Below are 25,165 nucleotides of genomic sequence, written 5' to 3' on the forward strand. Positions count from 1 at the left end.
GCGAATAATTATGTCGATATTCAAGGCAATGATCATGTATATAGGCGTCACGTCCGAGACAAGTAGACTGACTCCTGCCTGCATCTACTACTATTACTCCACACACCAACCGCTATCTAGCATGCATCTAGAGTATTAAGTTCATAAAGAACGGAGTAACACCTTAAGCAAGATGACATGATGTAGACAAAAACCCAATTAATATGAATAAACCCCATCTTTTCATCCTTAATGGCAATGATACAAATACGTGTCAAGTCCCTTTCTGTCACTAGGATTGAGCAACACACAATCGAACCCATCACAAAGCACCTCTCCCATTGCAAGATAAATCAATCTAGTTGGCCAAACCAAACCGATAGATCAGAGAGAAACAAAAAGCTACAACAATCATGCATAAAAGAGTTAAGAGAAGACTCGAATAATATTCATGAATAATCTGATCATAAACCCACAATTCATCGGATCCCAACAAACACACCACAAAAAAAGTATTACATCGAATAGATCTCTCAAAACATCGAGGAGAACATTGTATTGAAGATCAAATAGAGAGAAAAAGGCATCTAGCTACTAGCTATGGACCCGTAGGTCTATGGTAAACTACTCACACATCATCGGAAGGGTAGCAAAGTTGATGTAGAAGACTTTTGTGATTGATTCCCCCTCCGGTAGAGTACCGGAAAAGGCCTCCAGATGGGATCTGCAAAGAACAGAAACTTGCGGCGGCGAAAAAGTATTTGGGGTGGCTCCTTGATGTAAAGAGAATATTTCAGTATTTATAAAGGTGGAATTAGGTCAGGAGGTGCCACGAGGGCCAACAATCCCGGGGGGCGCACCTGGCAGGCTTGTCGCTACCTCGTGGCACTTCAGACCTTCTCCCGAAGCTTCTAGGGTCCCTTCTAGTCTAGAAAAAATCATCAAAATATTTGTAGCATTTGGACACCGTTTGGTACATATTTTTTGAGAAGTAAAAAATAAGCAAAAACAGCAACTGGCACTGGGCACTAGGTTAATAGGTTAGTCCCAAAAAATGATATATAATTGCATAATAAACATCCAAGATTGATACTATAATAGCATGGAACAATCAAAAAATATAGATAGGTTGGAGACGTATCACACAATAAGAACATCAACCCACACAATCACATGTGATCAAGATTGCAAGCTACGCCTACTCAGATAATTTCTCATGGTGTCACTGTGGGGAAACGTAGTAGAAAATAAATTTTTTGCACCTACACACACCCAAGATCGATATGAAGATGCATAACGGTTTGGGGGTCATGATCGTTATCGTCACCGAGTTATAGCAGAAGAAGAACGTGTCAATGTAGATCTTATTTGTAGTCCTTCCAACTGTTGATGAATGATCCCACAAACCGCCCACGAACAGTCCCTTCAACCAAAGACCGAAAGCACAGCCTCTCTACTTGGTTGCAAGCGTGCAACCTTCACGATCCGGTAGCGTTTCACCGTCCAGAGCTCATCATCGCCGGAGAATTGGAGAGAGGAGATTAGAACCACACAAGGCTTCTAATTATGAGGACAAGAGGATTAGCCTAGCTATAATGAGGCAACTAGGATCAACTAGAACTAGAACTAGAAGAACTAGAGGAGGCACCAAAACTTGTGTGTGCAAAACAGCAAAAAAACCTAGTATATATAGGTTGGAGGGGAGAGGGGGGGCTGCCACCAAGGAGGAAGGAATCCTCCTTGGTGCGCAGACTAGAGGGAGGAGGAGTAGGACTCCTCCCCCTCCCCAATTCGGCCTCCTTCCTTAGGGAAGGAGGCGCCTCCCCACTTGGGCCTTTGTGCCCAAGTTGCCTTCTACTTCTTGGCCTTTTTAGACCCGTTGATATTTAATTAAATATAAAATAGTTCTAAATACTTTCAGACTATTTTATATATAAGTTAACATCCCTGGAAATATTTTCGACCTATATATTTATCGTTAGTACCCGACATTACCCAATATTCACCGTAACCCTTTTGGTGACCCCGAAACGCTTCCGGATCCTCTCGGAACTATTCCAAATATTAATGAAACAGTTCCACAAATATATTCTCATCACTCCCGTCCTACTAACACTCAGCAGATCGTGATTTCCTTAAGCTTGTGACCCCGTGGGTTTGGTAACTCATAGACATGAACGAAACTCCTTCGTTCAATGACCGACAATGGGACCGTGGACGTCCATATTGATCCCTATGAGCACACAAATGATATTCGAGAGAACCTTTGGTTATCATGTGATGCTCCCTTTGCTTCACGATGCTTCACAAATCCCGGGATGCATCGGTATCCTCCTAGGTCATCACAATGCTCACTATACCGAAATCCTCGTTACCGGTTTTGTTCTTTTTTCTCGTTATTGTGTTTTGGCATCCCCATGACGAAGTCACCCGTGTCTGGCCAGACGATGATGGATGTCATCACACCAGGAAGTCCCTAAGAATATCTCTCCATCGTCGAAGGAGTAAATCCCACTCTCAAGCTATTCTTCCACTTGTCAAACTTTCTGATGAACTTGTAAGTTATCGTTATGATCATCATGTTATAGGTGATGTTTGAGCAACCCCAAAGCCCACTGTATAGTAAGAAGTGACCATGATACTCTCATGGTCTAAGTAGAAAAATCACACATTAACATTTCATGTTATTACAATTGATTAGAGATGATATTATTTCAATTCATAACAAATAAGTTTGGGTCGATTCAATATGATCGCTCTTCCAACGTCATAATCTCAATGTTGTTTTAGGACTATCATTACACTTAAGGATATCCTAAGATCTGGCAAACATGATCACCAACAACACTTGAGCTAGTCCTAGAGGCAAGACTAGGAACCTTTTATTTAACCTTTATCATTCCACACGCGCATATGAGTTTTCCACGGAATTGCATATTCCATGATCATAGCAGTTTTAGCATAGAATATAAACTCTTTAATTATGAATACAAAAATATAATAATACAAATAATATTGCCTCTAGGGCATATTTCTAATAGGAGGGCAGGAGCCCGTCCGAGATTGGATCTCTCTCTCTGTTTCTCTTCTGTTTTGTGTTCCTATTTTTTGGCCCTTCACTGTTTCTTATATTCTCGGAGATCCGTAACTTCGATTGGGCTAAACTTTTGAGGTGATTCTTATACTGATATTATCTTTCTTGTGGCAGAAGGACACCCCAACCGACTTACGGGTGAGTCACAAGCCTGCCCGGTGCGACCTAGGGTAGGGGGTGTGCCATGTGAGCTTGTGGGCCCCTCAAGCATCGTCTCGTATTCATTATTTTTCCCAAAATTCGCATATATTCCAGAAAAATCTCATTAATTTTTTTGCGTTTGGACTTCGTTTGATACGGATTTTCTGCGAAACAAAAACTTACAACAAACAAGAAATGACACTGGGCACTGGATCAATATATTAGTCCAAGAATCATATAAATTGTTGCCAAAAGTATGTGAAAGTTGTAAAATAATGGCATGAAACAATAAAAATTATAGATACGATGGAGACGTATCAGTTGGTACAATGGCAGTTCCCTACACATGATTTCCTATGGTACCTTGGCCAGTGCTATAGTACACATTCCTCGTGCTTGTTGCACTATGATGCTAATGAGTTGACCCAGTAGGAGTACACCCTGTGCAAAGGAGTGACTAGCTGCCATAGCGAGCGACATATAGGAGGTCCCGCTAAAGAGCGCTCACCTCAAGCCCAATTGACTGGGCCGGCTAGATGGAGAGGCGAAGCAGGTCAGGGAGGCTGAGGCAGTCGTTGATTGGACCACATTATGGCGGTCAACAGGGTTGATGCAGTCCGGTTGGACCGGGTAGAACCGGTCGGTTTCCCAGTTCAACTTGTCGGATTGGTCCATGTAAGTGGGGCGGTCCACGGACAAGCCGAAGTGGTTGGTTGCGCTTGATCTACCGCGGCGGCGATAAGAGATAGCTCAGCGGTGGGTTACAGAGGACGCTGTCGGGCAGAGCGGAAGACGGCCAGAGGCAAGATCCAACACAGTGGTGAGCTCCATGACTGCCAATCTGTTGGGAGGCACATGATGAGAGAAGAAAAGTGATAGTATGGAGGAGAAAAAGAGGAAGTGTGGCATGGAGGCGGCTCGTCTCGCTAGCGGTGGGCAAATTGACTGTCGAAGCTGTTGAGGTTGACAATCGGGAGGTGGCGAGGAGCTCCCAAGGAAGTAGCGACTATTGTGGCTTTTCTGTGTTGGAGAGGGCCCATGATAGGCCAAGCGGGCCTTGTGGGGCGCATTTAGGCCTATTGGATCTGGAATCCAACGATCCATATCAAGGAAGGGCTGGATAGATATAGGGTTTTAGGTGGGGAAAGAGGAGCTGCTTAGATCTTTATGTGGCAGGAGGAGGGGCGAGGGTGTGGGGTCTCTCTCCTGATTTCTAGGGATTTGCCCCAATTAGAGGAGGGGGTTTCCTTATATAGTAGGGGTAGGGCTAGGTGGGCTTGCCGGGCTGGGTTAGGTTTGTGGAAATTGTGCGGACCTGCTCGGCAATTTTATTAGGCAAACTGATTTAATATTTAAACCGGCTATAATGCTTGCATATTGCATATTAATCACGTCCAGGTATCAAACAAACTACAAATAACTATCTGAAAGTTTATATCTGGTCCCTCTATACTAAAGTGAGGGCATAGAAAAATATCCGACCAGTACCTAGGTCATTTGGCAATTGTTTATAAAATATCTCAATTTATTAAGTAAATGGGTTTGAACTATGACTGATATCTATGCTTGTGCTAAAATTATGACATAATTTTAGTAGCTCCTAAATACCAAAAAAAGAGTGTCCATCCTTTGGGAGTGAGCCTTGGACTCGAACATTAAATGAGAGAAGTGGTTTACTTATTCACAAGTTAACCATCACAAAATAGTATATCCAAATTAATTATTTAGCGTGCAATGATTATGAGATGGATATGATGCACAAATAATATAATATGAAAATATATATAGTGTGCTATTCTGAGTTGTTACACCACCCTCGCACATGAATTCGCTGATACCACCCAACACCCCAAATCCTGTCCCAGCCCTCGTCAACGTCTCCCAAATATTCTGTAGTGTCCATCTCTCCCCACATACAAATGGAAAATTGTAGATCCAACACACTGCGCGGGAAGTAGATGTGGATTTTGAGAAGCTTACATGTTGTTTTGCAACCTCGATTTCGCGGTTTCGCATGCCGAGTTCCGATTCCTGATCACATGCGCAAAATGTGCTTAGCCCTCATGCTTCTCCTCCGCTCTCGCCTCTTGCGGATGGCGCACAGGACCAACTTCTCCTTCCGCTCCTCCGCCGCTCTAGCCCATGGGAGGATGGCTCACGGGCCCTGTCTCCGACCTTACTCATTAGCTTAGGAAGCGGCGTGGTTGCTCTCTTTCCCCTCACTCTTCACCCAAGATTAATCTCTCTTCGACTACTTCAAGGGAGATACGTCTCCAGCGTATCTATAATTTATGAAGTATTCAAGCCATGTTTATTATAATTTTGTATGATTTTGGTGCACTTTTATATGACTTTGATGGACTAACCTATTGACATAGTGCCTAGTGCCAGTTGTTTTCTACTTGTTTTTGGTTTTCCAGAAAATCCATATCAAACGAAGTCCAAATGCTGCGAAACTTTTTGACGATTTTTTCTGGAAGGAAAGGGACCCAGGAAGCTTCGAGAGAGTACCAAAAGATCCATAGGGGCCCCACAAGCCACCAGGGCATGCCCAGGGGGTGGTTGCGCCATGGCGCCTCATGGGTCCCTGTGGCACCTCTTCGCGTGATTCCAACGACAAAAATTCATATAAATACAGAAACCCCCAGAAATAACCCTAGAACTTTAACCCTGCCGCCGCAAGCCTCTGTACCAAGGAGATACCATGTAGAGCCCTATTCCGGCACCCTGCCAGAGGGGGGAATCATCACCGGAGGTCATCTTCATTATCCCGGCGGTCTCTATAACGAGGAGGGAGTAGTTCACCCTCGAGGCTGAGGGTATGTACTAGTAGCTATGTGTTTGATCTCTCTCCCTCTCGTGTTCTTGATTTGGCACGATCTTGATGTACCGCGAGCTTTGTTAATAGAGTTGGATCATATGGTGTTTCTCCCTCTCTATCTTGTTGTGATGAATTGAGTTTTTATCTTTGAGGTTTCACTATTATCAGATTGAATACTTTTATGGATTTGAGAACACTTGACATATGTCTTGCATGTGGATACCCCTGGTGACAATGGGGTGTTCTATTGATTCACTTGTTGTATGTTTTGGCACTCAACTCGTGGATTCCCGAGGTGACATTAGGGTAATCTATGCATAGGGGTTGATGCATGTTTTCATCCTACTTTCTCAGGTAGAAATCTTGGGGCACTCTTTGAAGTTATTTGTGTTGGATTGAATATTATGAATCTGAAGTTGTTTGATGCATACCGAATAATAAACTCACGGATACTTTTGTGGTGACATTGGAGTATCTTGGTGACATTAGAGTTGGTTGATGTGTACCATATGGTGTTATTTTAGTACAAACTCTAGGGTTGTTCGTCACACTTATAGGAATAGCTCAATAGATTGATCGGAAAAGATAACTTTGAGGTGGTTTTGTACCCTACAAACAATTTAATCGTATGTTCTCCGCTTGATAAGAACTTCGGAGTGATTCTTTGTCGCACATTGAGGGATTGTTATATGATTCAATTATGTTAGCACTATTGAGAGATTGCATTAGTGCAAGTATGAACCCTAGGCCTTGTTTTCAAGCATTGCAATACCGTTTGTGCTCCGTTTTATCATTTTCTACCTTGCTATTTTTATATTTTCATATTACAAAACTATATCTACTATCCATATATACTACACTTGTATCACCATCTCTTCGCCGAACTAGTGCACCTATACAATTTGCCATTGTATTTGGTGTGTTGGGGACACAAGAGATTTCTTGAATTTGATTGCAGGGTTGTTTGAGAGAGCCCATCTTCATCCTACGCCTCCCACAGATTGATAAACCCTAGGTCGTCCACTTGAGGGAAAATTGCTACTTTCCTACAAAACTATGCGCTTGGAGGCCCAACACTAGTCTACAAGAATAAGTTTTGTAGTAGACATCAAGCTCTTTTGTGGTGTCGTTGCCGGGGGAGGTGAGTGCTTGAAGGTATATGTTCAGATCTTGCAATTGAATCCTTTAGTTTCTTGTTTTATCACTAGTTTGGTTTATAAAAGAAAACTACACAAAATGGAATTGAGGTTGCCTCATATTATTCGTATTTATCATGTATTTCTTGAAAATGGTGGATCAAAAAATTGTGCTCAATTGATACAAGAAGACAATAAAATGTTTGGCATAAAATCCATGAATGATAAGCATGATTGCAATGTTGCTAGTATGAGTTCATTGAATATCCATGATCTTAATGATATGCAAAGCCATAAGCTTGGGGATGCTATGTTTGATGAAGATGATATTTTTAGTCCCCCAAGTTTTGATGAGAATATTTATTATGATGATTGCATACCTCCTATTTATGATGATTACAATGATGAAAGTGGGTTTGGAAGAGTGTCAACTTTAGATAATAATTATCCCACTATTTTGGAGGGTGTTGAATCTTATTATAATGATAAAAGTGGATTTGGTGAGGTCATGACTTTATTTAGTGATGAATCCACTATTTTGGAAGAGGTTTCAATTGATTGTGACAACAAAGTTTGCTATCTATGGAGATTATCCTGATGACATTATGCTATAAAGAGTAATGGTAACCATGAAACTTGTCATCATGATTTTAATGTTCAATTGGATTATGCCAATCAAGTATCACATGATAGTTATTTTGTTGAGTTTGCTCCCACTACTACTCATGGGAATAAATTTGCTTATGAGGAGAGTAACAGAAATTCTATGATTATGTATCATGAAAAGAATGATTTATGTGATAGTTATATTGTTGAATTTGTTCATGATGCTACTGAAAATTATTATGAGAGAGGAACTTATGCTTTCATATATCTCAATAATATCAAGTTTCCTCCCTATGTGTTGAAAGTTTTTAAGTCATGCTCGTTTTGCCTTCCTATGCTAGTTGATTCTTGTTCCCATGAATTATTTGCTTACAAAATCCCTATGCATAGGAAGTGGGTTAGGCTTAAATGTGCTAGTCATATGCTTCATGATGCTCTCTTTATATTTCAATTCTTATCTTTTATGTGACCATCATTGAAATCATCATGCTTAGCTAAAAAGGCATTAAAGAAAAGCGCTTGTTGGGAGACAACCCAATATCTAACCCTACTTTTTTGTGTGTGTTAACATGATTGATCTACAGTATTAATCATGTTTTGTCGCTTTTGTTTCAATAAGTGCCAAGTAAAGCCTTTGGGATAGTGTGTATGATAGTTGACTTGATTCTATGCAAAAACAAAAACTTTCCTGCACAGTAACATAATTTTTTTAAATCAATGGAGTGTCGAAAAATTCTATTTTTTTACACATGATTGACATACAAATTTCCTATCTTTTTACTAATTTTTCAGAAATTTTGGAGTAACAGAAGTATGGTCACTGTTCAAATCATTACAGACTGTTCCGTTTTTGACAAATTCTTTTTTCAATGCATAGTTTGCTTGTTTTATAGTTTCTATGACTTATATTGGTAAATATAAGTAGTAGAAATTATAGGGTATAGTAAGAATTATGTGAGAACAATTATGAATCTTGTCTTGACAGTACCAAAGTGAATGATTTGCTCTTTATCATACTAACCTATCTCACAAAGTTCCGTTAAGTTTTGTGTGATTGAAGTTTTCAAGTTTTGGGTGAGATATCGATATGAGGAGAATAAGGGGTGGCAAGGCCCTAAGCTTGGGGATGCCCAAGGCACCCCAAGGTAATATTCAAGGAAGACCCAAGCGTACAAGCTTGTGGATGTCCCGGAAGGCATCCCCTCTTTCGTCCTCAATACTATCGGTAACCTCATTTGGAGCTATATTTTATTCATCGCATGATATGTGTTTTGCTTAGGGTGTCAGTTTCTTTTGTTGATATTTGATTGCTTTTATTTATAATGTTTTGTATCTTTTACTTCAATAGAAGTGTCAAGTATAGCCTTTACCATGCTTATTTTGCAATTCTATATGTTGTTGTTTGAAAACAGAAAGTTTTCTATCATTGTCTGAATTCTTTAGAAAGTTTAGAACCTGATAAAATCTTGAATTATTTACACAATAAGACACAATAACTTTTATACAGTGTGGTAATGTTTCAAAAAATTTGGAGTTAAATAAGTATGGATCTTTCTTAATCCTTTACAGACTGTTCTGTTTAGACATATTGATGTTATGTTCGCATTGTTTGCATACGTTTGCTTGTTTAATGATTCTATTTGAGGATAGGAGTATTAAACATGAAGAGACATTTAGTATGAAATGCTAAATTATTATTTTAGTGATTTGCTATAGTAGAGAATGTTAAGGTTTTGAGTTGATTTATACTAACTTATCTCACGAGTTCTTGTTGAGTTTTGTGTGGATGAAGTTTTTAAGATTTAGGGAAACCGTGATGTGAGAGGAATTAAGGAGACACAAGAGCTCAAGCTTGGGGATGCCAAGGCATCCCAAGATAATATTACAAGAAGTCTCAAAGCATCAAAGCTTGGGGATGCCCCGGTAGCATCCCACCTTTCTTCATCAATGATTATCGGTTAGTATTGGTTGAGCCTAAGTTTTTGCTACTTCACATGAGATGTGTTATTCTTGGAATGTCATTTTATTTTGTTTTCTTTGTTGTTTGAATAAAATACTTAAGATCTGAAATTTTTAAATGAGAGAGAGTCCTCACATAGCTACTTAATTATTTGACTACTCATTTGATCTTCACTTATATCTTTTTGGAGTAGTTTGTCATTTACTCTCGTTTTTCACTTATATCATAAGAGTAAATTGTTGAATGAATTGAATGCCATAAAGTTGAAATTATATGTGCTTCGTATGCTTGTATCTTTCCTAGTAGTACTTTCACACTGGGCTTAGAAAGTAAAATTTATTGAAGTTTGACAATCACAATATATGATTAGTATAAGGAAGAGAACTTTCACATATAAATATATTATCTTGGACATCTTTTATGATCTTGAATAGCCATTAATTATTTTCAAACTTGAGCAAATTAATTGAAGTTGGACAAGGAACACAACATAATGAGTTATTTTTGGGTATATTTGTATAGAAGTTATATTGTTATGGATCCTCCAACATGTGGTGCTTGCTTAGATCTTTTGCTAGCCAAAAATTCATACTAAGTAGAGATACAACTTGTGCATCTAAAAACCCTTAAACCTAGTTTCTTGCCATGAGTGTCCACCATACCTACCTATGGATTGAATAAGATCCTTCAAGTAAGTTGTCATCGGTGCAAAAAGCCATAAAAATTGCTCCTAAAATATGTATGATCTTTTATTGCAAGGAAAAACAAGCGTTCTACGAACTTGTGATGGTAAAGAAATAAAAGCGGCGGACTGCATAATAAAGGTAGCTATCACAAGGGGCAATATAACGTGACGTTCCTTTGCATTAAGGGCTTGCACATCCAAAGATAAAAAGTGCATGACAACCTCTGCTTCCCTCTGCGAAGGGCCTATCTTTTACTTTTCAGTATTTACTTTTATGCAAGAGTCAATAGTATGCATTCTCATTTCAACCTCGGTTATTCTCTAGTTAGCAAGTATCATGTGGTGGGGAAAGATCCAGACACATATGCCCATTCAAATATATTTGATCATGAATTATTATTCTTGACAATAATATCTATGATAAATGAGCTAAGAGGCGAAACATTAAGCCCCTATCTTTCCCTGTGTTCGATGGATGCTATTTGTTCTAAAGTATGCTTTGAGTACTAGCAATCACAGAAGAATAAATGATAATTGATTATGTGGAGATCTTACTTAGACTTTGTTGAAGATAAGTTGAATTCAATTGTTTGATGACTAAGGACATAGGTTGTTAAGTTTCAAGAGAATGCATTGTTTGAACCATAACATGAGCATTGATTGCTACTTTACCTTGATGATTTTTATGAGAAAGAGTTGTTGTTATGATGCTAGGAAAAGTGATTGAAATTATCATTGATCAAACTTATGCACTATGCTAGCATTCACTTCATAAATTAATTCTTTCATCATTCACCTACTCGAGAACGAGCAGGAATTAAGCTTGGGGTGTTGATACGTCTCCAACGTATCTATAATTTATGAAGTATTCATGCCATGTTTATTATAGTTTTGTATGATTTTGGTGCACTTTTATATGGCTTTTATATGACTTTCATGGACTAACCTATTGACCTAGTGCCCAGTGCTAGTTGTTGTTTTCTACTTGTTTTTTTAGAAAATCCATATCAAACGAAGTCCAAATGCAGCGGAACTTTTTGACGATTTTTTCTGGAAGGAAAGGGACCCAGGAAGCTTCGGGAGAGTATCAAAAGACCCACAGGGGCCCCATAAGTCACCAGGGCACGCCCTGGTGCCTCGTGGGCCCCCAGTGGCACCTCTTCATGTGATTCCAATGCCAAAAAATTCATATAAATATAGAAACCCCCAGAAATAACCCTAGAACTTTGACCTCGCCTCCACAAGCCTCTGTATCAAGGGGATCTCATCTCGAGGTCTATTCCGGCACCCTGCCGGATGAGGGAATCATCACCGGAGGCCATCTTCATCATCCCGGCGGTCTCCATGATGAGGAGGGAGTAGTTCACCCTCGTGGCTAAGGGTATGTACTAGTAGCTATGTGTTTGATCTCTCTCTCCCTCCCTCTCTCTCTCGTGTTCTTGATTTGGCACGATATTTGATGTACCGCGAGCTTCGTTAATATAGTTGGATCATATGGTGTTTCTCCCTCTCTATCTTGTTGTGATGAATTGAGTTTTTACCTTTGAGGTTTCACTATAATCAGATTGAATACTTTTATGGATTTGAGAACACTTGATGTATTTCTTGCACGTGGATACCCGTGGTGACAGTGGGGTATTCTATTGATTCACTTGATGCATGTTTTGGCACTCAACTCGTAGATTCCCGAGGTGACATCGGGTAATTTATGCATAGGGGTTGATGCACGTTTTCATCCTACTTTCTGAAGTAGAAATCTTGGGGAATTCTTTGAAGTCCATTGTATTGCATTGAATATTATGAATTTGAAGTTGTTTGATGCATATCGAATGATCAACTCAAGGATACTTGTGGTGACATTGTAGTATCTAGGTGACATTAGAGTTGGTTGATGTGTACCATATGGTGTTATTTTACTACGAACTCTAGGGTTGTTCGTGACACTTATAGGAATAGCTCAATAGATTGATCGGAAAGGATCACTTTGAGGTGGTTTTGTACCCTACAAACAGTTTCATCTTATGTCGCTTGATAAGAACTTTGGAGTGATTCTTTGTCGCACATTAAGGGATTGTTATATGATTCAATTATGTTAGCACTGTTGAGAGATTGCACTAGTGAAAGTATGGACCCTAGGCCTTGTTTTCAAGCATTGCAATACCGTTTGTGCTCCGTTTTATCACTTGCTACCTTACTGTTTTTATATTTTTCATATTACAAATACCTATATCTACTATCAATACTACACTTGTATCACCATCTCTTCGCCGAACTAGTGCACCTATACAATTTGCCATTGCATTTGGTGTGTTGGGGACACAAGAGATTTCTTGTATTTGATTGCAGGGTTGCTTGAGAGAGACCATCTTCATCCTACGCCTCCCACTGATTGATAAACCTTAGGTCATCCACTTGAGGGAAAATTGCTACTGTCCTACAAAACTCTACGCTTGGAGGCCCAAGACGAGTCTACAAGAATAAGTTGTGTGATACGTCTCCAACGTATCTATAATTTATGAAGTATTCGTGCTATTATATTATCTGTTTTGGATGTTTATGGGCCTTACTAAACACTTTTATATTATTTTTTGACTAACCTATTAACCGGAGGCCGAGCCCAAATTGCTGTTTTCTTGCCTATTTCAGTGTTTCGAAGAAAAGGAATATCAAACGGAGTCCAAACGGAATGAAACCTTCGGGAGAGTTATTTTTGGAACGGACGCAATCCAGGAGACTTGGAGTAGACGTCAGGGAAGCTTCGAGGAAGCCAGGAGGCAGGGAGGCGCGCCCTACCCCCCTAGGCGTGCCCCCCACCCTCGTGGGCCCCTCGTGGCTCCCCTGACCGACTTCTTTCGCCTATATATTTCCATATACCCTAAAACATCGGGGAACACAATAGATCGGGAGTTCCGCCGCCGCAAGCCTCTTTGGCCACCGAAAACCAATCGGGGCCCTGTTCCGGCACCCTGCCGGAGGGGGGATCCCTCTCCAGTGGCCATCTTCATCATCCCGGCGCTCTCCATGACGAGGATGGAGTAGTTCACCCTTGGGGCTGAGGGTATGTACCAGTAGCTATGTGTTTGATCTCTCTTTCTCTCGTGTTCTTGACTCAACACGATCTTGATGTATCGCGAGCTTTGCTATTATAGTTGGATCTTATGATGTTTCTCCCCCTCTACTCTCTTGTAATGGATTGAGTTTTTCCCTTTGAAGTTATCTTATCAGATTGAGTCTTTAAGGATTTGAGAACACTTGATGTATGTCTTGCATGTCCTTATCTGTGGTGACAATGGGATATTCACGTGATCTACTTGATGTATGTTTTGATGATCAACTTGCGAGTTCCGTAACCTCGTGAACTTATGCATAGGGGTTGGCACACGTTTTTGTCTTGACTCTCCGGTAGATACTTTGGGGCACTCTTTGAAGTTCTTTGTGTTGGTTGAATAGATGAATCTTAGACTGTGTGATGCATATCGGATAATCATACCCACGGATACTTGAGGTGACATTGGAGTATCTAGGTGACATTAGGGTTTTGGTTGATTTGTGTCTTAAGGTGTTATTCTAGTACGAACTCTATGATAGATTGAACGGAAAGAATAGCTTCATGTTATTTTACTACGGACTCTTGAATAGATCGATCAGAAAGAATAACTTTGAGGTGGTTTCGTACTCTACAATAATCTCTTTATTTGTTCTCCGCTATTAGTGACTTTGGAGTGACTCTTTGTTGCATGTTGAGGGATAGTTATATGATCCAATTATGTTATTATTGTTGAGAGAACTTGCACTAGTGAAAGTATGAACCTTAGGCCTTGTCTCAACGCATTGTAATACCGTTTGTGCTCACTTTTATCATTAGTTACCTTGCTGTTTTTATATTTTCAGATTACAAAAACCTATATCTACCATCCATATTGCACTTGTATCACCATCTCTTCGCCGAACTAGTGCATCTATAAAATTTACCGTTGTATTGGGTGTGTTGGGGACACAAGAGACTCTTTGTTATTTGGTTGCAGGGTTGTTTGAGAGAGACCATATTCATCCTACGCCTCCCACAGATTGATAAACCTTAGGTCATCCACTTGAGGGAAATTTGCTACTATCCTACAAACCTCTGCACTTGGAGGCCTAACAACGTCTACAAGAAGAAGGTTGCGTAGTAGACATCAAGCAGTTCCTGGCGCCGTTGCCGGGGAGGTGAGTGTTTGAAGGTATATCTTTAGATCTTGCAATCGGATATTTTTGTTTCTTGTTTTATCACTAGTTTACGCTATAAAAGAAAACTACAAAAAATGGAATTAAGGTTGCCTCATATGCTTCATCTTTTTAATGTCTTTCGTGAAAATGATGGGAAGGAAAATTGTGCCCAAGTACTAGAAGAAGAATTACATAGAATGCTTGGCATAAAATATGTGAATGATGAGCATGATTGCAATGTTGTTAGTATGAATTCTTTGAATACCCATGATGCTAATGATATGCAAAGCCACAAGCTTGGGGATGCTATGTTTAATGATGATGATATTTTTTGTCCCCCAAGTTTTGATGAGCAAATTTATTATGATGATAGCATGCCTCCTATTTATGATGATTATATTGATGAAAGTGGGTTTGGAAGAGTGTCAACTTTAGGAAGTAATGATCCCACTATTTTGGAGGGTGTTGAATCTTATTGTGATAATTATGAAAGTGGATTTGGAGAGGTCATGACTTTATTTAGTGATGAATCCACTATTTCGGAAGAGGTTCCAATTGATTATGAGAACAAAGTTGCTATCTATGATGATTATTGTGATGACTTGTATGCTATTAAGAATAATGATAACCATGAAACTTTTCATCATGATTTTAGTTTTCAATTGGACTATGCCTCACATGATAATTATTTTGTTGAGTTTGCTCACACTATTATTCATGAGAAGAATTTTGCTTATGTGGAGAGTAATAAAATTTCTATGCAAGTAGATCATGAAAAGAATGCTTTATGTGATGGTCATATTGTTGAATTCATTCATGATGCTACTAAAAATTATTATGAGGGAGGAATGTATGCTTGTAGGAACTGCAATAATATAAAGTTTCCTCTCTATGTGCTTAAAGTTTCAAAGTTATGCTTGTTTTGCCTTCCTATGCTAGTTGATTATTGTTCCCATAAGTTGTTTGCTCACAAAATCCCTATGCATAGAAAGTGGGTTAGGCTTAAAAGTACTAGTCCTATTCTTCATGATGCTCTCTTTATGTTTCAATTCTTATCTTTTATGGCAGCATCATTGAAATCATCATGCCTAGCTAGGGGCGTTAAACGTTAGCGCTTGTTGGGAGGCAACCCAATTTTATTTTTGTTCCTTGCTTTTTGTTCCTGTTTAGTAATAAATAATTCATCTATCCTCTGGTTATATGTGGTTTTATGTTTTAATTAGTGTTTGTGCCAAGTAAAACCTATAGGATCTTCTTGGATGATAATTATTTGATCTTGCTGAAAAAGTCAGAAACTTTCTGCTCACGAAAACAATTGTTAAAAATCACCAGAAAGTGATAAAATACTGATTCAAATTGCAGTAGATCAATAGTCAAATTATCTAGGTATTCCTATTTTGGCAGATTTTTCTGAGTTCCAGAAGTTAACGTTTGATACAGATTACTACAGACTGTTCTGTTTTTGACATATTCTGTTTTCTATGTGTTGTTTGCTTATTTTGATGAATCTATGAGTAGTATCGGAGGGTATGAACCATAGAAAAGTTGGAATACAGTAGATATTACACCAATATGAATTTAGAATGAGCTCACAACAGTACCTAAGTGGTGATTTATTTTCTTATACTAACGGAGCTTACGAGTTTTCTGTTGAGTTTTGTGTTGTGAAGTTTTCAAGTTTTGGGTAAAGATTCGATGGACTATGGAATAAGGAGTGGCAAGAGCCTAAGCTTGGGGACCACCAAGGCACCCCAAGGCAATATTCAAGGACAACCAAGAGCCTAAGCTTGGGGATGCCCCGGAAGGCATCCCCTCTTTCGTCTTCGTTCATCGGTAACTTTACTTGGAGCTATATTTTTATTCACCACATGATATGTGTTTTGCTTGGAGCATCAATTTATTTTGTTAGTATTTGCTTGCTGTTATTTAGAACAATGTTTTGCATCTTTTATTTCAATAAAAGTGGCATTGATAGCCTTTACTATACCTATTTTACAGGTCTACATGTTGCTGTTTGAAAACAGAAAGTTTACCGCTGTTGCAAAACTTCCCTAGAAAAGTCAGAATGTGATAAAATACTGAAACCTTTTGCATAATAAGCTCTGATAAATTTACTACAGTGGGAATTTTTTTCATAATTTTTGGTGCTAGGTAAGTATGGATCTTGCTGCATTCTTTACAGACTGTCCTGTTTAGGCAGATTGCTGTTATGTTTGCATTGTTTGCATATGTTTGCTTGTTTAATGATTCTATTTGAGGATAGGACTATTAAATATGCAGAGGCATTTAGTATGCAATGTTGAATAATAATTTTAGTTATTTGCTACAGTAGAGTATGATAAGGTTTTTGCATTGGTTTATAATAACTTATCTCGCGAGACCTTGTTGAGTTTTGTGTGGATGAAGCTTTTGAGATTTAGGGAGACCGTGATGTGAGAGGAATTAAGGAGACACAAAAGCTCAAGCTTGTGGATGCCCAAGGCATCCCAAGATAATATTTCAAGAAGTCTCAAGCGTCTAAGCTTAGGGATGCCCCGGTTGGCATCCCACCTTTCTTCTTCAACAACTATCGGTTAGTTTCGGTTGATCCTAAGTTTTTGCTTCTTCACGTGATGTTTGCTATTCTTAGAAGGTCATTTTATTTTGTTTTGCTTGCTGTTTGAATAGAATATCATAAATCTGCAATTATATATGTTTCATATGCTTATCCCATGGGGAGTAATGACTTCACATATAAGAAGTAGAGGTGGTAAATTTATTGAAGGTTAGCAAACATTGTATTGGTCACTTGGACAATTCATGAAAGAATATTGAGGGAAGAGAGATTTCACATATAAATATACTATCTTGGACATCTTTCGTAATTGTGAGCACTCATTAAAATATGACATGTTAAAAGGTTGATGTTGGACAAGGAAGACAACGTAATGGGTTATGTTTTCTTATATCCGAAATAAAGTATATTGTCATGGATCATTCAACATGCTGAGCTTGCCTTTCCCCCTCATGCTAGCCAAATTCTTTGCACCAAGTAGAGATACTACTTGTGCTTCCGAATATGCCTTAAACTAGTTTTGCCATGAGACACCATACCTACCTATGGATTGAGTAAGATCCTTCAAGTAAGTTGTCATCGGAGCATGCAATAAAAAATTGCTCTCTAAATATGTATGATCTATTAGTGCGAAGAAAATAAGCTTTATACGAACTTGTGATAGGGAAGAAATAAAAGCGACGGACTGCATAATAAAGGTCTCTATCATAAGGGGCAATATAAAGTAACGTTCTTTTGCATTAAGATTTTGTGCATCCAACCTTAAAAGCTCATGACAACCTCTGCTTCCCTCTGCGAAGGGCCTATCTTTTATTCTTGTCTTATTCCTTATGCAAGAGTCTTGGTGATCTTCACCAAAAAATATACATTTTATCCTTTGGCAAGCATATTGTGTTGGAAAGATCCTGATATATATATATATATATATATATATATATATATATATATATATATATATATCCAATTGGATGTAAGGCATCATGAACTATTATTGTTGACATTACCCTTGAGGTAAAAGGTTGGGAGGCGCATCTATAAGCCCCTATCTTTCTCCGTGTCTGATTAAAACTTTGAACCCATAAATATCATGTGAGTGTTAGCAATTGTGAAAGATTAAATGATAGTTGAGTATGTGAAGTTTGCTAAATCAAAGCTCTGACATAGCCCCTTCCTGAGAATAAGATGAATTGTAATTGTTTGATGACTAATAGCACGGTTTGTTAGTTTTCAAGAAAGTTTATGATCTATACTTTAACATATGAATAGCTTGTTACTTGATCATGAGAAGCTTTATGATATGAGCTACTGTTATGACATATAATGATGCTAGAAAAGGTGATTGAAATTATCATTGATCAAACTTGTGCACCTGCTAGCATTCACACTTCATAAATTATTTCTTTTATCATTTACCTACTCGAGGACAAGCAGGAATTAAGCTTGGGGATGCTGATACGTCTCCAACGTATCTATAATTTATGAAGTATTCATGCTATTATATTAGCTGTTTTGGATGTTTATGGGACTTACTAAACACTTTTATATTATTTTTGGGACTAACCTATTAACCGGAGGCCCAGCCCAAATTGTTGTTTTCTTGCCTATTTCAGTGTTTCGAAGAAAAGGAATATCAAACGGAGTCCAAACGGAATGAAACCTTAGGGAGAGTTATTTTTGGAGCAGAAGCAATCCAGGAGACTTGGAGTAGACGTCAGGGAAGCTTCGAGGAAGCCACGAGGCAGGGAGGCGCGTCCTACCCCCTGGGCGCGCCCCCACCCTCGTGGGCCCCTCGTGGCTCCCCTGACCGACTTCTTTCGCCTATATATGTCCATATACCCTAAAACATCGGGGAACACAATAGATCGGGAGTTCCACCGCCGCAAGCCTCTGTAGCCACTGAAAACCAATCGGGACCCTGTTCCGGCACCCTGCCAGAGGGGGGATCCTTGGGGCTGAGGGTATGTACCAGTAGCTATGTGTTTGATCTCTCTCTCGCGCGTTCTTGACTCGGCACGATCTTGATGTATCGCGAGCTTTGCTATTATAGTTGGATCTTATGATGTTTCTCCCCCTCTACTCTCTTGTAATGGATTGAGTTTTCCCTTTGAAGTTATCTTATCAGATTGAGTCTTTAAGGATTTGAGAACACTTGATGTATGTCTTGCATGTGCTTATCTGTGGTGACAATGGGATATTCACGTGATCTACTTGATGTATGTTTTGGTGATCAACTTGCGAGTTCCGTAACCTCGTGAACTTATGCATAGGGGTTGGCACACGTTTTCGTCTTGACTCTCCGGTAGAAACTTTGGGGCACTCTTTGAAGTTATTTGTGTTGGTTGAATAGATGAATCTGAGATTGTGTCATGCATATCGTATAATCATACCCACGGATACTTGAGGTGACATTGGAGTATCAAGGTGACATTAGGGTTTTGGTTGATTTGTGTCTTAAGGTGTTATTCTAGTACGAACTCTATGATAGATTGAACGGAAAGAATAGCTTCGTGTTATTTTACTACGGACTCTTGAATAGATCGATCAGAAAGAATAACTTTGAGGTGGTTTCGTACTCTACAATAATCTCTTTGTTTGTTCTCCGCTATTAGTGACTTTGGAGTGACTCTTTGTTGCATGTTGAGGGATAGTTATATGATCCAATTATGTTATTATTGTTGAGAGAATTTGCACTAGTGAAAGTATGAACCTTAGGCCTTGTTTGAACGCATTGCAATACCGTTTGTGCTCACTTTTATCATTAGTTACCTTGCTGTTTTTATATTTTCATATTACAAAAACCTATATCTACCATCCATATTGCACTTGTATCACCATCTCTTCGCCGAACTAGTGCACCTATACAATTTACCATTGTATTGGGTGTGTTGGGGACACAAGAGACTCTTTGTTATTTGGTTGCAGGGTTGTTTGAGAGAGACCATCTTCATCCTACGTCTCCCACGGATTGATAAACCTTAGGTCATCCACTTGAGGTGAATTTGCTACTGTCTTACAAATCTCTGCACTTGGAGGCCCAATAACGTCTACAAAAAGAAGGTTGCGTAGTAGACATCATTGTGTAGTAGACATCAAAGGGCAAGAGCAAGAGACAACCGTCACGCCTCCCGAAGATCACTATGACTGATATCTATGCTTGTGCTAAAATTACGACATAAGTTCAGTAGCTCCTAAATACCAAAAAAGAGTGTGTCCATCCTTTGGGGGTGAGCCTTGGACTTAAAACATTAAATGAGAGAAGTGGTTTACTTATTCAGAGTTAACAAAATCACAAAATAGTATATCCGAATTAATTATTTAATTAATGCAATATGATGTTGATGCTATGATTATGTGATTCATATGATGCACAAATAATGTAATAAGCAAATATATCTAGTGTTTTATTCTTGGGTTGGTACCCCACCCTCGCACATGAACTCGTTGATGCCACCCAACACCCCAAATTCTGCCTCAGCCCTCGTCAACATCTCCAAAATATTCCGTCATGTCCGCCTCTCTCCGCATGCAAATGGAAAATTGCAGATCCAACACACCGCGGGGACGTGGCTATGAATTTTGAGAAGCTTACATGTTGTTTTGCAATCTCGATTTCATGGTTTTGCATGCCGAGTACCGACTCGTGACCGCGTGCGCAAAATGTGCTTAGCCCTCATGCTTCTCCTCCGCTCTGGCCTCCTGCGGATGGCGCACAGGCCCAACTTCTCCCTCCGCTCCTCCGCCGCTCTAGCCCATGGGAAGATGGCTCACTAGCCCCGTCTTCGGCCTTATTCCTCAGCTTAGAGCGCGCGGCACGGTTAACCGTCACGCCTCCCAAAAATCATCACCCCCACCCCCCTGTGCGTGGACGGGTGGAGTGAGACACTTCTCTGACATGATTTCATACCAAACGGTCGTGATTATGGGTGTACGCTGGGAAATACCAATTAGTGCACCTGCACTAATTAGCATTTTGGGAAGGGAAACGTTGGCAGGCCGAAGCTTGCGCCGGACGCGCGTGCGTCGCCCGATTCAATGCGATCCATTGGCTCTCGTTGTCTCACGCGCCTTGCGTAGCTTTCACGCAACACAGCCACGTGCAAGCAGGGGCCCACCCCACCGCTCGTCCTCCTTCCCTTATCTCCTCACCTGCATCAGTTTCCCACTGCGTTGTAGCTTGCCGCAACCACCATAGCCCATGCCCAGCACGCCCAATGTCTTTTGCCGGTGATGGATACCCACAACTAGTGTACGTCCAATCTCCACTCGCAGCTTGTTCTCCAACGCAACAACCGGCCCATTCCCCATGCGCGGCCGCCTATAATTCCCCCCCACCCCCACCCCCGCCGAACAGGGCCGTCTACTGTTTGAGGCACCCACACAGTGAACTACGTCGGCGGTGAGGGAAGCTAGGCCCTGACCCCCGACGCCTGCATGCGCAAACTGGTGGTGCGCCATGCTGCAATCGCCTACTTCGGAGCTGCAACCATCTGTCCAGTGTGCTGGAACTAGTACTGGTGAATGTGAACGGGCGTCCGGGGTTGCCGTGGTGGACGGTGGGCTGCAACGACGGCGAATCGACGGCAACTGCGTCGTGCAACGCCGCGGTGCTACAACCCGTGGTTACAAATGCTGGAACCGCGGCTTCCAGATGCTGGAACCACGGCAGCAAATGTTGGAAGCCCGCAGCTGCCAATGGTGACCATGTGGGGGCGCGAGGTGCTGCAACCTGTTTGCCAGATGCTGCAACCACGACGAACATTTGCTGCAACCGGGGCAGCCTAGAGCTGGAACCGGCATCGATAATTTTTACATGTCATGCGATGTGTTCGAACCCGACGCGCCTTGGCCGCTGACGGCAACCTTTTTTGTTGGAACCAGTATGTGTTTTTGCTTAAACTAGCTAGTTGTTTTGCTACAATCATCCATCGAGAGTTTTTTCTGCTGACTTTGGTTTGCTGGAAGCAGCTTTATTTTTTGCTGGAACCTAGTACATTTTTGCTTCAACCGATAAATGAAAGATTTTTGTTGCTTTCAGATTTTTGTTGCTGGGCACTTTTACCCGCGGTGAGCCAGAGACGCAGAGATGCTGCAACCAGCCACCCGAGTGCTACCACAGGCATCACTAGAAGCTGGATCCAGCAATTTGTTTTGCTACAACCATCTTTTTTTTACTGGAAACAACTTCTAATTTTGCTTCCATCATGTTCAGTTTTTGCTGGATCTAGCTATTGTTTCTGCTTCCACCATGTTCTGTTTTTTCTGGAACAAAGCGCACAAGATTTTTGCTACCATCGGCTCTTTGCTCGACCGCCGTCGTCATTGATGCTGCAACCGGTGATCTGCAGCGCCGGCGAGGAATGGCCTTTTGTTTTTGCGGTCGGCGCACATGAGCTTAACATGGATGCAACAAGGAGCGATGAAAAAGTTGGGAGCCGGCGGCGACATCGATCGGTGGCCAACAGCGACGAGGGCGTCCGGCAGCGGCGACTGGCGACAAGGGCGGCCGGCAGCAGCGACCGGGGGTGAGGGCAGCGACAGGCGAGCGCACCAGGTGGTGCTTCGAGATGGCGTCCCGATGGAAGTTTTTTTTCTAAAAGACCAAGGCGCCTGATGGCAGAAGAGGGGGGAATTTCCTATTCGACGCTCTCTGCGTCGAAATGTCGAGGTAACGCACACAGCGACGATACTAACCGAACGAATGGGCCGGCCCATCTATATATAGCTAACGAGAAGATCGCATCTGGTTTTAGGAACTTTCTGGAAGGTTCCAGCCCATGTTTCTAATGGTTTTGGGATTCTTCTAGCAGGTTCCTGAACCGATTTTTGGACTGGTTTTCACGTTCCTTTTTATTATTATTATTTTTCGTTTTTCTTTTCCTTTTCTGTTTCTATTCTTTTTTTCCTTTTCTGTTTCTATATTCTTTTTTTGTTTTTGTTTTATTTTCTTTATGATTTTGTTCAAAATTTCAGAACATTTCAAAATTTGTTCAAGAACTTCCAAAAAATGATTTCATCTCAAAGAACGTTCACAAATTTTGAAAAATTGTTCGCAATTTTTTTCGAAAAATGTTAATGTTTTCGAATTTTGTTTGCGAGTTTCAAAAAATGTTCCTATTTCAAACTTTGTTAGCAATTTTCAAGATTTTATTATATTTTTCAATTTTTGTTCAGGAGTTTCAAAAATTGTTCGCGAATTTCCAATAATGTTCGTGTTTTAATTTTTGTGGAGAGTTCCAAAAAATGTTCATAATTTTTAAAAAATGTTCGTGTTTCCAAAAAAATTTGGGAGTTTAATTTTTTTCCCATTTTAAGAAAAATGTTTGCTTATCCAAAAAATTTGTTTGGAATTTGGAAAATGTTTCAGTTTTCGAAAAAAATAATTTTCAAAAAATGTTCTAGTTTTCAGAAAGTGTTCATGTTTCCAAATATTGTTCTTCTCAAATTTGTTCTACAGATTCAGAAAATGTTCCCGTTTTCATTTTTTTCGTGTTTCCAAAAATTGTTCCTGTTTTCGAAAGTTGTTCGCAAATTTCATAAAATGTTTCTGTTTCCAAAAAAAATTCACGTTTTTAAATTTGTTCTGCAGTTTCAAAAAATCTACGTGTGTTAAATGTTTTTGGTATTTCCGAAATTGTTCTTGTTTTAGAAATTGTTTGCAAATTTCATTATTTTACTTTTTTCTATTTTTTCTGGAATTTTGAGCAAAAAATGGAAAACACGAAAAAAGGAAAAAAAATTGGATCTTCGTTGTTTTTGGTTCTTACAATGTTGCGCTATAAATGTAGAATTTTTGTCCAATAGGACCGGCTACTGAGTCGAATTGACGAAAAAGACTACCTTCGAAAACAATTGACAGAAGAGACCGGCTCGGCCGTGACGGCAGGCGCGCCAGCCGACACATGGCACCTGCCCTGCCGGCAGCAAGCGGCAACCTTGGAATTACTGGAAACCGGGCAAGGCTAGCTGCTGCAATGGAACAACATGTGTTTGATGGGCCCTGCCGCCACACACCGTGGCGGCAAGTCTCCAGCAGTAGCTGCTCTTTGTTCTTCCTGTGTTGTTAGCAAGTGTGAAATAGGCATGTTTGACTGAGATTTGAATCAATTTAAAAGTCGATTTTGAAGATGCTACAGTTGAAGAAAAGATAGATCAAGGTAAGATGTTTCCATTTTTGTGTTTTCCGCTCACATTCACGGTGGTTTTGTACTGTATGATTAGTCTCTAACTTTGTATTCTTTGCTGTATTTGGCATTTGATAATAATTTTTTGTAGTGTTTTGGAGCATTTGGAAAGTACAAAACGTTCGTGTATGTAAGCGAAAAACATAAAAATGGATAGATCTTAACATACACGAACGTTTTGTACATACACAAACGTTCATATGAGTGCCTGCTGTGCAGCTAATTTTCCATGAACGTTTGGGGTTTAGGGTTTAGGGTTCTGTACATACATGAACGTTCATATGAGTGCAGACGGCAAAGTTTCTGATTCCTGTAGTAACGGTAACAGTTACTGACTGTAAATCTATTTTGGCTCGTGATATTGAAAATAGAGTATTGTCAGTGGTTCCAACTACTGTTCTCTTAGATACTCACATGGAAAAGCTTTTCTTAATTCTAGATCCCATTGCCGATGCGGTTCCTTGGCCAATCTCGAGAGTGGATAGTTCTAAATGTTAACAACTTCCTTTCCCGATGTCTACTTACAGTTTCATATTTTGCCATCATACTTAAAAGGTTGCACGATATTTTGCGGGACTAGACTCTCCAACATTATTTGGGTGACAAAGCATGGGGCATGATACTCTCAATGTTGGCCACAAAATCAAGCCTGTAATGCTCCTTCTTTCCTGACTTGCAGTTACACAAGCACTGCGCTTTGAATTTCTAAGGGCACACACACACACGATGCAAAGTGTATTCAAGTGAGTCTCAAAATAGAGTAGATCTAGTGATGATGATTTTTTTACAACTCATTCTCTCA

General features: G+C 40.1%; 1 non-coding gene across 1 annotated transcript; it reads left to right on the plus strand.

Moving 5' to 3' along the window:
• Positions 1–21,355: 21,355 nt before the first annotated feature.
• LOC109761625 (uncharacterized) lies at positions 21,356–24,441 on the plus strand. The gene is made up of 2 exons (XR_012188359.1): positions 21,356–22,059; positions 22,218–24,441. It is a non-coding gene; the product is annotated as an uncharacterized protein (transcript).
• Positions 24,442–25,165: the final 724 nt, after the last annotated feature.

This window comes from Aegilops tauschii, chromosome 7, assembly GCF_002575655.3.
Source record: "Aegilops tauschii subsp. strangulata cultivar AL8/78 chromosome 7, Aet v6.0, whole genome shotgun sequence".
Lineage (NCBI taxonomy): Eukaryota > Viridiplantae > Streptophyta > Magnoliopsida > Poales > Poaceae > Aegilops > Aegilops tauschii.